We start from the raw sequence: 12,461 nt of genomic DNA on the forward strand, positions 1-12,461 counted from the left end.
GAACTACACTCAATATTTTGCAATAACCTATAAGGGGAAATAATCGGAAAAAGAATAGATATTTTTATTGACATCATCTATCAATGACAGTTAAAGTGTAACCTAAGGGAAGCCGGTGGTGAGTGCTTCTGACCCTGAAGACTTCAATCATCTAAAGTTTGGACTCTGCCTACTTCCCAAGGCCCTTAATGAACATATGTGTAGCCGTAGCTTAAAAAATTCCCCAGTTTGGGTTTTGGGGAGACACTGATTTTGAAAAAGCCCTGGTGTTCTCCTTATATGAATGGGACTCTTCCTACTGCTAAAACATGTCTGTCACACCCAGAGGATGGTATACCGTCTGATCGGGAAGAGTTTGGAAAAGGCATCTCATCTCCTCATCTCCTGATCTCCTGGTGCTCGGGTTCACCCCTCCAGCGTCTTTACTAACAGTCTCCCCACTTGGAGATGTCAGCACTGTCAACATCCTGTTGCGTACAGTTTGGAATTTGTCCAGAGGATGAAGCGGAAGGATGAGGAACAATGAGAGACAAGTCCTAGGTGTTCAGACAGGCACATGTCACTCTAATTTCCAATCAGGAAGATGAATTGACCAAAGGCTAGGGTTGCCCATGGAAACAGTATAGGGCTTGAGGAAATCCCACTGCTTTGTGGCCAGTTCCCATAAACACAAGTTGAACAATGGAACTCAGAGGCAGTAAAATTCACAAAACTGCAGAATTGAAAATATCTATCACTGAAAAATGTCTTGAGGAAAGTAAGAGAAAAGGATTGGTAAGCAAGGGAGAATGGCAGGAAAGGGATTTGAGGAGGTAGAAAGGACTCGCCATTAAGCACAAGAAAAGGGGCTGAACATTGCCAACATTGCAGTTGGCCAAAAAGGCTGTATGCATTTTTTCTGTATATATTCAAGAAAAGGGCATACACTTTTTTAGCCAACCAAACAGGTGGGCACTGGAAATCAATACTACAAAAGATATCACTTCGTATCAGTCAGAAGAGCCATCCTCATAAAGTGTAAACACCAGAAATGCAGGACAGGGCAAGGAGAAGAGGGAGCCCTGTGAGGCTTATAGTGGAAATGTATATTGCCAACGGCCATTCTGGAGAAGTGTATTGTGTTTACTAAAGCATCTAAAAAATGAGCTACAGAGCATAGGGCACTTGCACTCATGGGCGTATATCTTGGGAAAAACAAAAATCGAGAGGACACAGGCACCCCAATGTTTACTGCCTCTCTGTTTAAAAGATCCTCGACTAGGATATAAGTTAAATGTCTCTGGAGGGAAAAAAATGGATAGAGATGTGGTACTTATGTAGAGTGGAATATTACTCAGCCTGGAAATCAATGAAATATGGCCAGTTGTAACAACTCCGGAGGAGTTACGTATGATCATTCTAAGTGACATAATTCAAAAAGAAAAAGACACATATCATAAGATATCACGTAAAGGTGGAATCCAAAATGGCTACACATGAAATAAATTACAAAACAAAAACATAGGCAAATATGTAGAAAACACGCGTAAGGCTGCTAAACGGGAAAGGTGGGGAGGGGTGAGGCATCATCCAGGAGGTTGAAATTAGCAAAGATACCATTCCAAATACCAAACTGATAATCAACAAGGCCTACACGGTAGCTAAAAGAACTGCACTCAGCACACTCAAGTCACTGGAAAAGAATATCTATGACTGGTAAGAATCTGAAAAAGAATTTATTGATGTCTCTCTGTATGTGAATCAAGTGGATGTACAGCAGCAAGAAACAGAGCTTTGAAAATCAGCTGTAACCAATATAGTAATAAATTGAAAAAAATAAACGACAGAGAGACAGAGAAAACCTCTTACAACTTTTCCTCAGGGACGGTGATGCAACATGGATTGAACACATCTAGACCCACAGCAGGATGAGACATAAGGCTGGAAACTGTTCGTGCTAAGAGAAATGTGAGGTTGGGTGAGGAAATGCACACCTTTTAAAGTAATACTACCTGATACCCATTCAATGGGTCCCAAATCTGCAGGTTCAAGGAATCTTCCTACAGCTAAAACATGCATGGAAAACCCAGAGGACTGTACACCATGTGATCGGGAGATGTGTCTAAAATGCACCTCATTTATCCTCTCCTGGTGTTCCTGTTCATCATTCCAGCCACGTTACTTAGAATCTCCCCACTTAGAGAATCAGCACATTTAAATTTCTGTTTCACACATTTTGCAAATTGTGAGGAGGATGAACGGGAAGAGGGGGAACCAATGAGAGAATAGTTGTAGGGGTTTGGACGGGCACATGTCACTCTAATTTCCCATTAAGAATAAGAATTAAAAAAAGGCTCAGCCCGCCTCACCAGAGCCAAAATAGGGCCTGAAGCAATCCTGCGGCTTTGAGGCCAGCTCACAAAAGAGCAACTTAAAAAATGGAGCTCAGGGTCACTGCAATTCACAAACCTGCACAGTTATAAATGAAAACTAACGTCCAAAAATATGTTGAGGTAAGGCAAAGAAGAGGATCTAAATGCAAGACAGAATTGCAAGAAACAGATTTCAAAAGATAGATTGGACTCGACTTTAAAGCACATGAAAAGCGGCAGAATTTCGACAATGATGCAGTTGGCCCAAAAGGGAGTATGCGTTTTTTCCTGAATATATCCAGGAAAAAACGCATACGTACTTTATGGGCAACCAAACAAGCAAACAATGCAAATGTGCACAACAAAGAAGTCTCATTTCCCACCAGTCAAAAGGGCCATCCGAAAAAATTGTAAAAGCCAGAAATGCAGGACAGGCCATGGAGAACAGGGAGCCTTTATACGCTGATGGACAGTGTGTGAACTGCCGAGAGCCACTCTGGAGAAGTGTATGGTGGTTCCTAAATCATCTAAAAAACAGAGCTACAGAGCATAGGGCACTTCCAATCACGGGAGTATATCTAGGGAAGTCTAAAAATCAACAAGACACAAGCACACCACAGTTTAGGGCTACTCTGTTTACAAGAACCTCAACTTCAGTACACCTTAAATATCCCAGGAAAGAGAACAATGGATAAAGAAAATGTGGTACTTATGTACAATGGAATATCTCTTCACCATGAAATCAATGTAATAAGGCTAGTAGAAGGATAAAGAGTGGATTTAGGTCCGATAATACTACTTGAAATAAGTCAAACAGAAAAAGAAACATATCATAAGATATCACTTATAGAGGGAGGATAAATATGGCTGCACAAAAAATGAATTACAAAACAGAACAGTGTCTCACATTTAGAAAACACACTTATGTCAGCTTAAGGGGAAAGGAGAGGTGGGGTGATGCATAAATCCAGAGTTTGAAATTAGCACAGATACCATTCAATAAACCAAATAGGTATTAGACAAGATCTACACCTTGCTCAATGAACTGGCCTCAACACACCCTATACACCACAGAGAAATATATCTGAGGAATAAGAATCTTAAAACCCATGTATTGATATATCTCCATAAGGGAATCAAGTGTGTGCAGAGCGGCACAAACACAGCAGTGAAAATGAGCTAAACCCCATTATAGAAATAAATTTTAAAACCAAAACGCAGAAACAATGAAAGAGAGAAAAATTCTTACAAAATTCGCTCAGGGGCTGTGATGCAACCTGGAATGACCACATATAAACCCACAGCTGGATAAGACATAAGGCTGGACACTTGGGGCTGAGAGGATGGGTGAGCTTTGGTGAGCAACTGCCGAAAGTTTAATGCAATACTTCATGCTACTCATTCCAAGGGTCCCAACACTCCAGGTTGAAGGGAATCTTCCTACAGCTAAACCATGCATGGGAAATCCAGCAGATGGTATACCATATGATCGGGAAAGGTTTCTAAACCACACCTCATTTTCCTCTCCTGGGGCTCCGGATCAACATTCCAGCCACTTTACTAACAACATCCCCACATGGAGAGTCAATGACTTTAAGTTCCGGTATCGCACAGCCTGCAGTTAGTGCGGAGGATGAATGGGAATAGGGGGAACCAGTGAGAAAATAGCTGTAGCGGTTTCAATGGCCACATGTCACTCTAATTTCACATAGGAAGAAGAATTAACCAAAGGCACAACAAGGCGCCCCAGAAGAAGAATAGGGCCTGAAGAAATCCTGTGGATATGAGGCAAGATCACAAAAATAAGAGCTGAAAAATGGAACTAAGGGCAACTGCAATTCAAAAACCTGCAGAGTTATAAAGGCCAACTATTTTCCAAAAGTATATTGAGGTAAGGCTATGAAGAGGCACTGACAGCAAGGCAGAATTGCAGGAAACCGATTTCAGGAGGTAGACAGGAATTGCATTGTAAACATATGAAAAGACTGAGAACATCCACAATCATGCACTTGGCCAAAAAGACCGTATGCGTTTTTACCTGAATATATTCAGGAAGAAACGCATACGCCCTTTTTGGCCAACCAAGCAAGCTTGCAAAGGAAATCTGCACTACAATGAAGTCTCACTGCCCCCCGGTCAAAAGGGCCATCTGAAAAAAGTGTAAAATCCAGAAAGGCAGGACAGGCCATGGAGAACTGGGAGCCTTGTTATGCTGATGGGCGGGATGTAAATTGCCAACAGCCACTCTGGAGAAGTGTATGGTGTTTCCTGAAACATCTAAAAAACAAAGCAACAGAGCCTAGGGCACTCCCACTTATGGTCCTATAGCTTAGGGAAATTAAACTCAAAAAGACACAGCCACCCCAAAGTTTGGGATGGCTCTGTTTACAGGAACCTCGTTTATGGTACAAGTTCAATATCGCAGAAAGCGAAAAATGGATAAAGAAGTTGTGGTACTTACGTACAATGCAATATCACACAGCAATGAAATCTATGTCATCAGGCCCGTAGCAGCATAATGAGTGGATTCAGCTACGATGATTCTAAGTAAAATAAGTCACACAGAAAAAGAAACATCATAAGATATCACTACTACACGGAATGTAAACTTGGCAACACAGGAACTGAATTACAAAACAGAACAGGGTCTCAAATGTAGAAAACCAACTTACGCTTGCTGAAGGGGAAAGGTGAGTTGGGGTGCTGCATAAAACCAGAGATTGAAATTAGCACAGATACCGTTCCATAAGTCAAATATGTAATAGACAAGAGCTACTCCTTGCTCAACGAAGTGGACACAACACCCCATATTAAACGCCTAAGAATATACATGACTAGTAAGAATCTTAAAACCTATGGGTTTATATGTCTCCGAAAGAGAATGAAGCATGCGTACAGCAGCAATAAGCACAGCAGTGATAGCATTGGTGAGGTTCGGTGAGCAAATGCAGACCCTTTGAAGTCATATTGCATGGTACCCATTCAATGGGTCTCAGCTCTCCAGGTTTAAGGGATTCTTCCTTCAACTAAAACATGCATGTGGAACCCAGAGTATGATCCACCGTGTGATCGGGAAACGTGTTCAAATGTGTCTCACTTTTTGTCCCCTGGTACTCGGGTGCAACATTCCAGACACTTTACTAACACTCTCCCCACTTGGAGAGTCAGTGCCTTTAACATCCTGTTTGGCCCAGTTTGCAATTTCTGCGGAAAATGAATAGGAATAGGAAGAACCAATGAGAGACTAGCTGGAGGTGTCTGGACGGGCAAATTTAACTCTCATTTCACACCAGGAAGAGGAATTAACCACAGGCTCAGCGTGCCATGCTGGAACCACACTAGGCCCTGAAGCAATCCTGCCGTGTTGCGGCCAGCTCACAAGAAAGCGAGTTGAAGAAAGGAGCACAGGGGCACTGTAATTCACAAAACTGCAGAGTTATAAATGACAGCTATCGTCCAAAAATATATTGAAGTAAGTCTGCCAAGAGGACTTGAAAGCGGGGCAGAATTGCACGAAACCGATTTCAGGAGGTAGACTGGAATTGCATGTAAAGCATAGGAAAAGAGGCAGAACGTCCACAATCATGCACTTGGCCAAAAAGGACGTATGCGTTTTTTCCTGAATATATTCAGGAAAAAACGCATAAGCCCTTTTTGGCCAACCAGGCAAGCTTGCAAAGGAAATCTGCACTACAATGAAGTCTCACTGCCCCCCAGTCAAAAGGGCCATCTGAAAAAAGTGTAAAATCCAGAAAGGCAGGACAGGCCATGGAGAACTGGGAGCCTTGTTATGCTGATGGGCGGGATGTAAATTGCCAACAGCCACTGTGGAGAAGTGTATGGTGTTTCCTGAAACATCCAAAAAACAAAGCAACAGAGCCTAGGGCACTTCCACTTATGGTCCTATAGTTTAGGGAAATTAAATTCAAAAAGACACAGCCACCCCAAAGTTTGGGACGGCTCTGTTTACCAGAACCCCGTTTGCAGTACAAGTTCAATATCACAGAAAGCTAAAAATGGATAAAGAAGTTGTGGTACTTACGTACAATGCAATATCACTCAGCAATGAAATCTATGTCATCAGGCCTGTAGAAGCATAATGAGTGGATTCAGGTACGATGATTCTAAGTGAAATAAGTCACACAGAAAAAGAAACATCATAAGATATCTCTAATACACGGAATGTAAACTTGGCTACACAGGAACTGAATTACAAAACAGAACAGGGTCTCAAATGTAGAAAACCAACTTATGCTTGCTTATGGGGAAAGGTGAGTTGGGGTGCTGCATAAAACCACAGATTGAAATTAGCACAGATACCGTTCCATAAGCCAAATATGTAATAGACAAGAGCTACTCCTTGCTCAACGAAGTGGACTCAACACCCCATATTAAACGCCTAAGAATATACCTGACTAGTAAGAATCTTAAAACCTATGGATTTATATGTCTCCGAAAGAGAATCAAGCGTGTGTACAGTGGCATAAATGCAGCAGTGATAGGATTGGTGAGGTTCGGTGAGCAAATGCAGACCCTGTGAAGTCATATTGCATGGTACCCATTCCATGGGTCTCAACTCTCCAGGTTTAAGGGATTCTTCCTTTAGCTACAACATGCATGTGGATCCCAGAGTATGATCCACCGTGTGATCGGGAAACGTGTTCAAATGTGTCTCAGTTTTAGTCCCCTGGTACTCGGGTGCAACATTCCAGACGCTTTACTAACACTCTCCCCACTTGGAGAGTCAGTGCCTTTAACCTCCTGTTTGGCCCAGTTTGCAATTTCTGCGGAAAATGAACAGAAATAGGGAGAACCAAGGAGAGACTACCTGGAGGTGTCTGGACGGGCAAATTTAACTCTCATTTCCCACCAGGAAGAGGAATTAACCAAAGGCTCAGCGTGCCATGCCGGAACCACACTAGGGCCTCAAGAAATCCTGCGGTGTTGCGGCCAGCTCACAAGAAAGCGAGTTGAAGAAAGGAGCTCAGGGGCACTGTCATTCACAAACCTGCAGAGTTATAAATGACAGCTATCGTCGAAAAATATATTGAAGTAAGGCTCCCAAGAGGACTTGAAAGCGGGGCAGAATTGCACGAAACCGATTTCAGGAGGTAGACTGGAATTGCATGTAAAGCATAGGAAGAGGCAGAACGTCCACAATGATGCACTTGGCCAAAAAGGGCGTATGCGTTTTTTCCTGAATATATTCAGGAAAAAATGCATATGCCCTTTTTGGCCAACCAAGCAAGCTTGCAAAGGAAATCTGCACTACAATGAAGTCTCACTGCCCCGCGGTCAAAAGGGCCATCTGAAAAAAGTGTAAAATCCAGAAAGGCAGGACAGGCCATGGAGAACTGGGAGCCTTGTTATGCTGATGGGCGGGATGTAAATTGCCTACAGCCACTCTGGAGAAGTGTATGGTGTTTCCTGAAACATCTAAAAAACAAAGCAACAGAGTCTAGGGCACTTCCACTTATAGTCCTATAGCTTAGGGAAATTAAAATCAAAAAGACACAGCCACCCCAAAGTTTGGGACGGCTCTGTTTACAAGAACCTCGTTTACGGTACAAGTTCAATATCACAGAAAGCGAAAAATGGATAAAGAAGTTGTTGCAGTTACGTACAATGCAATATCACTCAGCAATGAAATCTATGTCATCAGGCCCATAGCAGCATAATGAGTGGACTCAGGCACGATGATTCTAAGTAAAATAAGTCACACAGAAAAAGAAACATAATAATATATCACTACTACACGGAATGTAAACTTGGCTACACAGGAACTGAATTACAAAACAGAACAGGGTCTCAAATGTAGAAAACCAACTTATGCTAGCTTAAGGGGAAAGGTGAGTTGGGGTGTTGCATAATACCAGAGATTAAAATTAGCACACATACCGTTCCATAATCCAAATATGTAATAGACAAGAGCTACTCTTTGCTCAACGATGTGGACACAACACCCTATATTAAACGCCTAAGAATATACCTGACTAGTAAGAATCTTAAAACTTATGGATGTATATATCTCCAAAAGAGAATCAAGCGTGTGTACAGCGGCATAAGCGCAGCAGTGATAGGATTGTTGAGGTTCGGTGAGCAAATGCAGACCCTTTGAAGCCATATTGCATGGTACCCATTCCATGGGTGTCAACTCTCCAGGTTTAAGGGATTCTTCCTTCAGCTAAAACATGCATGGGGAACCCAGAGTATGATCCACTGTGTGATCGGGAAACGTGTTCAAATGTGTCTCAGTTTTCGTCCCCTGGTATTCTGGTGCAACATTCCAGACGCTTTACTAACACTCTCCCCACTTGGAGAGTCAGTGCCTATAACCTCCTGTTTGGCGCAGTTTACAATTTCTGCAGAAGATGAACAGGAATCAGGAGAACCAATGAGAGACTAGCTGGAGGTGTCTGGACGGGCAAATTTAACTCTCATTTCCCACCAGGAAGAGGAATTAACCAAAGGCTCAGCGTGCCATGCCGGAACCACACTAGGGCCTGAAGCAATCATGCGGTGTTGCAGCCAGCTCACAAGAAAGCGAGTTGAAGAAAGGAGCTCAGGGGCACTGTAAATCACAAACCTGCAGAGTTATAAATGACAGCTATCGTCCAAAAATAAATTGAAGTAAGGTTACCAAGAGGACTTGAAAGTGGAGCAGAATTGCAGGAAACCGATTTCAGGAGGTAGACTGAAATTGCATTTAAAGCATAGGAAAAGAGGCAGAATGTCCTCAATGATGCACTTGGCCAAAAAGGGCGTATGCGTTTTTCCTGAATATATTCAGGAAAAAACGCATACGCCCTTTTTGGCCAACCAAGCAAGCTTGCAAAGGAAATCTGCACTACAATGAAGTCTCACTGCCCCCTGGTCAAAAGGGCCATCTGAAAAAAGTGTAAAATCCAGAAAGGCAGGACTGGCCATGGAGAACTGGGAGCCTTGTTATGCTGATGGGCGGGATGTAAATTGCCAACAGCCACTCTGTAGAAGTGTATGGTGTTTCCTGAAACATCTAAAAAACAAAGCAACAGAGCCTAGGGCACTTCCACTTATGGTCCTATAGCTTAGGGAAATTAAAATCAAAAAGACACAGAAACCCCAATGTTTGGGATGGCTCTGTTTACAAGAACCTCATTTACCGTACAAGTTCAATATCACAGAAAGCAAAGAATGGATACAGACGTTGTGGTACTTACGTACAATGCAATATCACTCAGCAATGAAATCTATGTCATCAGGCCCGTAGCAGCATAATGAGTGGATTCAGGTACGATGACTCTAAGTGAAATAAGTCACACAGAAAAAGAAACATCATAAGATATGACTAATACACGGAATGTAAACTTGGCTACACAGGAACTGAATTACAAAACAGAACAGGGTCTCAAATGTAGAAAACCAACTTATGCTTGCTTAACGGGAAAGGTGAGTTGGGGTGCTGCATAAAACCAGAGATTGAAATTAGCACAGATACTGTTCCATTAGCCAAATATGTAATAGACAAGAGCTACTCCTTGCTCAATGAAGTGGACTCAACACCCCATATTAAACGCCTAAGAATATACCTGACTAGTAAGAATCTTAAAACCTATGGATTTATATGTCTCCGAAAGAGAATCAAGCGTGTGTACAGCGGCATTAACGCAGCAGTGATAGGATTGGTGAGGTTCGGTGAGCAAATGCAGACCCTTTGAAGTCATATTGCATGGTACCCATTCCATGGGTCTCAACTCTCCAGGTTTAAGGGATTCTTCCTTCAGCTAAAACATGCATGTGGAACCCAGAGTATGATCCACCGTGTGATCGGGAAACGTGTTCAAATGTGTCTCAGTTTTCGCCCCTGGTACTCGGGTGCAACATTCCAGACGCTTTACTAACACTCTCCCCACTTGGAGAGTCAGTGCCTTTAACCTCCTGTTTGGCCCAGTTTGCAATTTCTGTGGAAGATGAACAGGAATAGGGAGAACCAATGAGAGACTAGCTGGAGGTGTCTGGACGGGCAAATTTAACTCTCATTTCCCACCAGGAAGAGGAATTAACCAAAGGCTCAGCGTGCCGTGCCGGAACCACACTAGGGCCTGAAGCAATCCTGCGGTGTTGCGGCCAGCTCACAAGACAGCGAGTTGAAGAAAGGAGCTCAGGGGCACTGTAATTCACAAACTTGCAGAGTTATAAATGACAGCTATCGTCCAAAAATATATTGAAGTAAGGCTGCCAAGAGGACTTGAAAGCGGGGCAGAATTGCAGGAAACCGATTTCAGGAGGTAGACTGGAATTGCATGTAAAGCATAGGAAAAGAGGCAGAACGTCCACAATGATGCACTTGGCCAAAAAGTGCGTATGCGTTTTTTCCTGCATATATTCAGGAAAAAACGCATACGCCCTTTTTGGCCAAGGAAGCAAGCTTGCAAATGAAATCTGCACTACAATGAAGTCTCACTGCCCCCAGGTCAAAAGGGCCATCTGAAAAAAGTGTAAAATCCAGAAAGGCAGGACAGGCCATGGAGAACTGGGAGCCTTGTTATGCTGATGGGCGGGATGTAAACTGCCAACAGCCACTCTGGAGAAATGTATGATGTTTCCTGAAACATCTACAAAACAAAGCAACAGAGCCTAGGGCACTTCCACTTATGGTCCTATAGCTTAGGGAAATTAAAATCAAAAAGACACAGCCACCCCAAACTTTGGGCTGGCTCTGTTTACAAGCACCTCGTTTACGGTACAAGTTCAATATCACAGAAAGTGAAAAATGGATAAAGACGTTGTGGTACTTACGTACAATGCAATATCACTCAGCAATGAAAACTATGTCATCTGGCCCATAGCAGCATAATGAGTGGATTCAGGTACGATGATTCTAAGTGAAATAAGTCACACAGAAAAAGAAACATCATAAGATATCACTACTAGACGGAATGTAAACTTGGCTACACAGGAACTGAATTACAAAACAGAAAGGGTCTCAAATGTAGAAAACCAACTTATGCTTGCTTAAGGGGAAAGGTGAGTTGCGGTGCTGCATAAAACCAGAGATTGAAATTAGCACAGATACCATTCCATAAGCCAAATATGTAATAGACAAGAGCTACTCCTTGCTCAACGAAGAGGACTCAACACCCCATATTAAACGCGAAAGAATATACCTGACTAGTAAGAATCTTATAACCTATGGATTTATATGTCTCCGAAAGAGAATCAAGCATGTGTACAGCGGCATAAATGCAGCAGTGATAGGATTGGGGAGGTTCAGTGAGGAAACGCAGACCCTTTAAAGTCATATTGCATGGTACCCGTTCCATGGGTCTCAACTCTCCAGGTTTAAGGGATTCTTCCTTCAGCTAAAACATGCATGTGGAACCCAGATTATGGTCCACCGTGTGATCAGGAAAGGTGTTCAAATGTGTCTCAGTTTTCGTCCCCTGGTACTCGGGTGCAACATTCCAGACGCTTTACTAACACTCTCCCCACTTGGAGAGTCAGTGCCTTTAACCTCCTGTTTGGCCCAGTTTGCAATTTCTGCGGAAGATGAACAGGAATAGGGAGAACCAATGAGAGACTAGCTGGAGGTGTCTGGACGGGCAAATTTAACTCTCATTCCCCACCAGGAAGAGGAATTAACCAAAGGCTCAGCGTGCCGTGCCGGAACCACACTAGGGCCTGAAGCAATCCTGTGGTGTTGCGGCCAGCTCACAAGGAAGCGAGTTGAAGAAAGGAGCTCAGGGGCACTGTAATTCACAAACCTGCAGAGTTATAAATGACAGCAATCGTCCAAAAATATATGGAAGTAAGGCTGCCATGAGGACTTGAAAGCGGGGCATAATTGCAGGAAACCGATTTCAGGAGGTAGACTGGAATTGCATGTATACCATAGGAAAAGACGCAGAACGTCCACATTGATGCACTTGGCCAAAAAGGGCGTATGCGTTTTTTCCTGAATATATTCAGGAAAAAACGCATACGCCCTTTTTGGCCAACCAAGCAAGCTTGCAAAGAAATCTGCACTACAATGATGTCTCACTGTCCCCGGTCAAAAGGGCCATATAAAAAAAGTGTAAAATCCAGAAAGGCAGGGCAGGCCATGGAGAACTGGGAGCCTTGTTATGCTGA

Source organism: Orcinus orca, chromosome 2, assembly GCF_937001465.1.
Source record: "Orcinus orca chromosome 2, mOrcOrc1.1, whole genome shotgun sequence".
In the NCBI taxonomy this organism is placed as follows: domain Eukaryota; kingdom Metazoa; phylum Chordata; class Mammalia; order Artiodactyla; family Delphinidae; genus Orcinus; species Orcinus orca.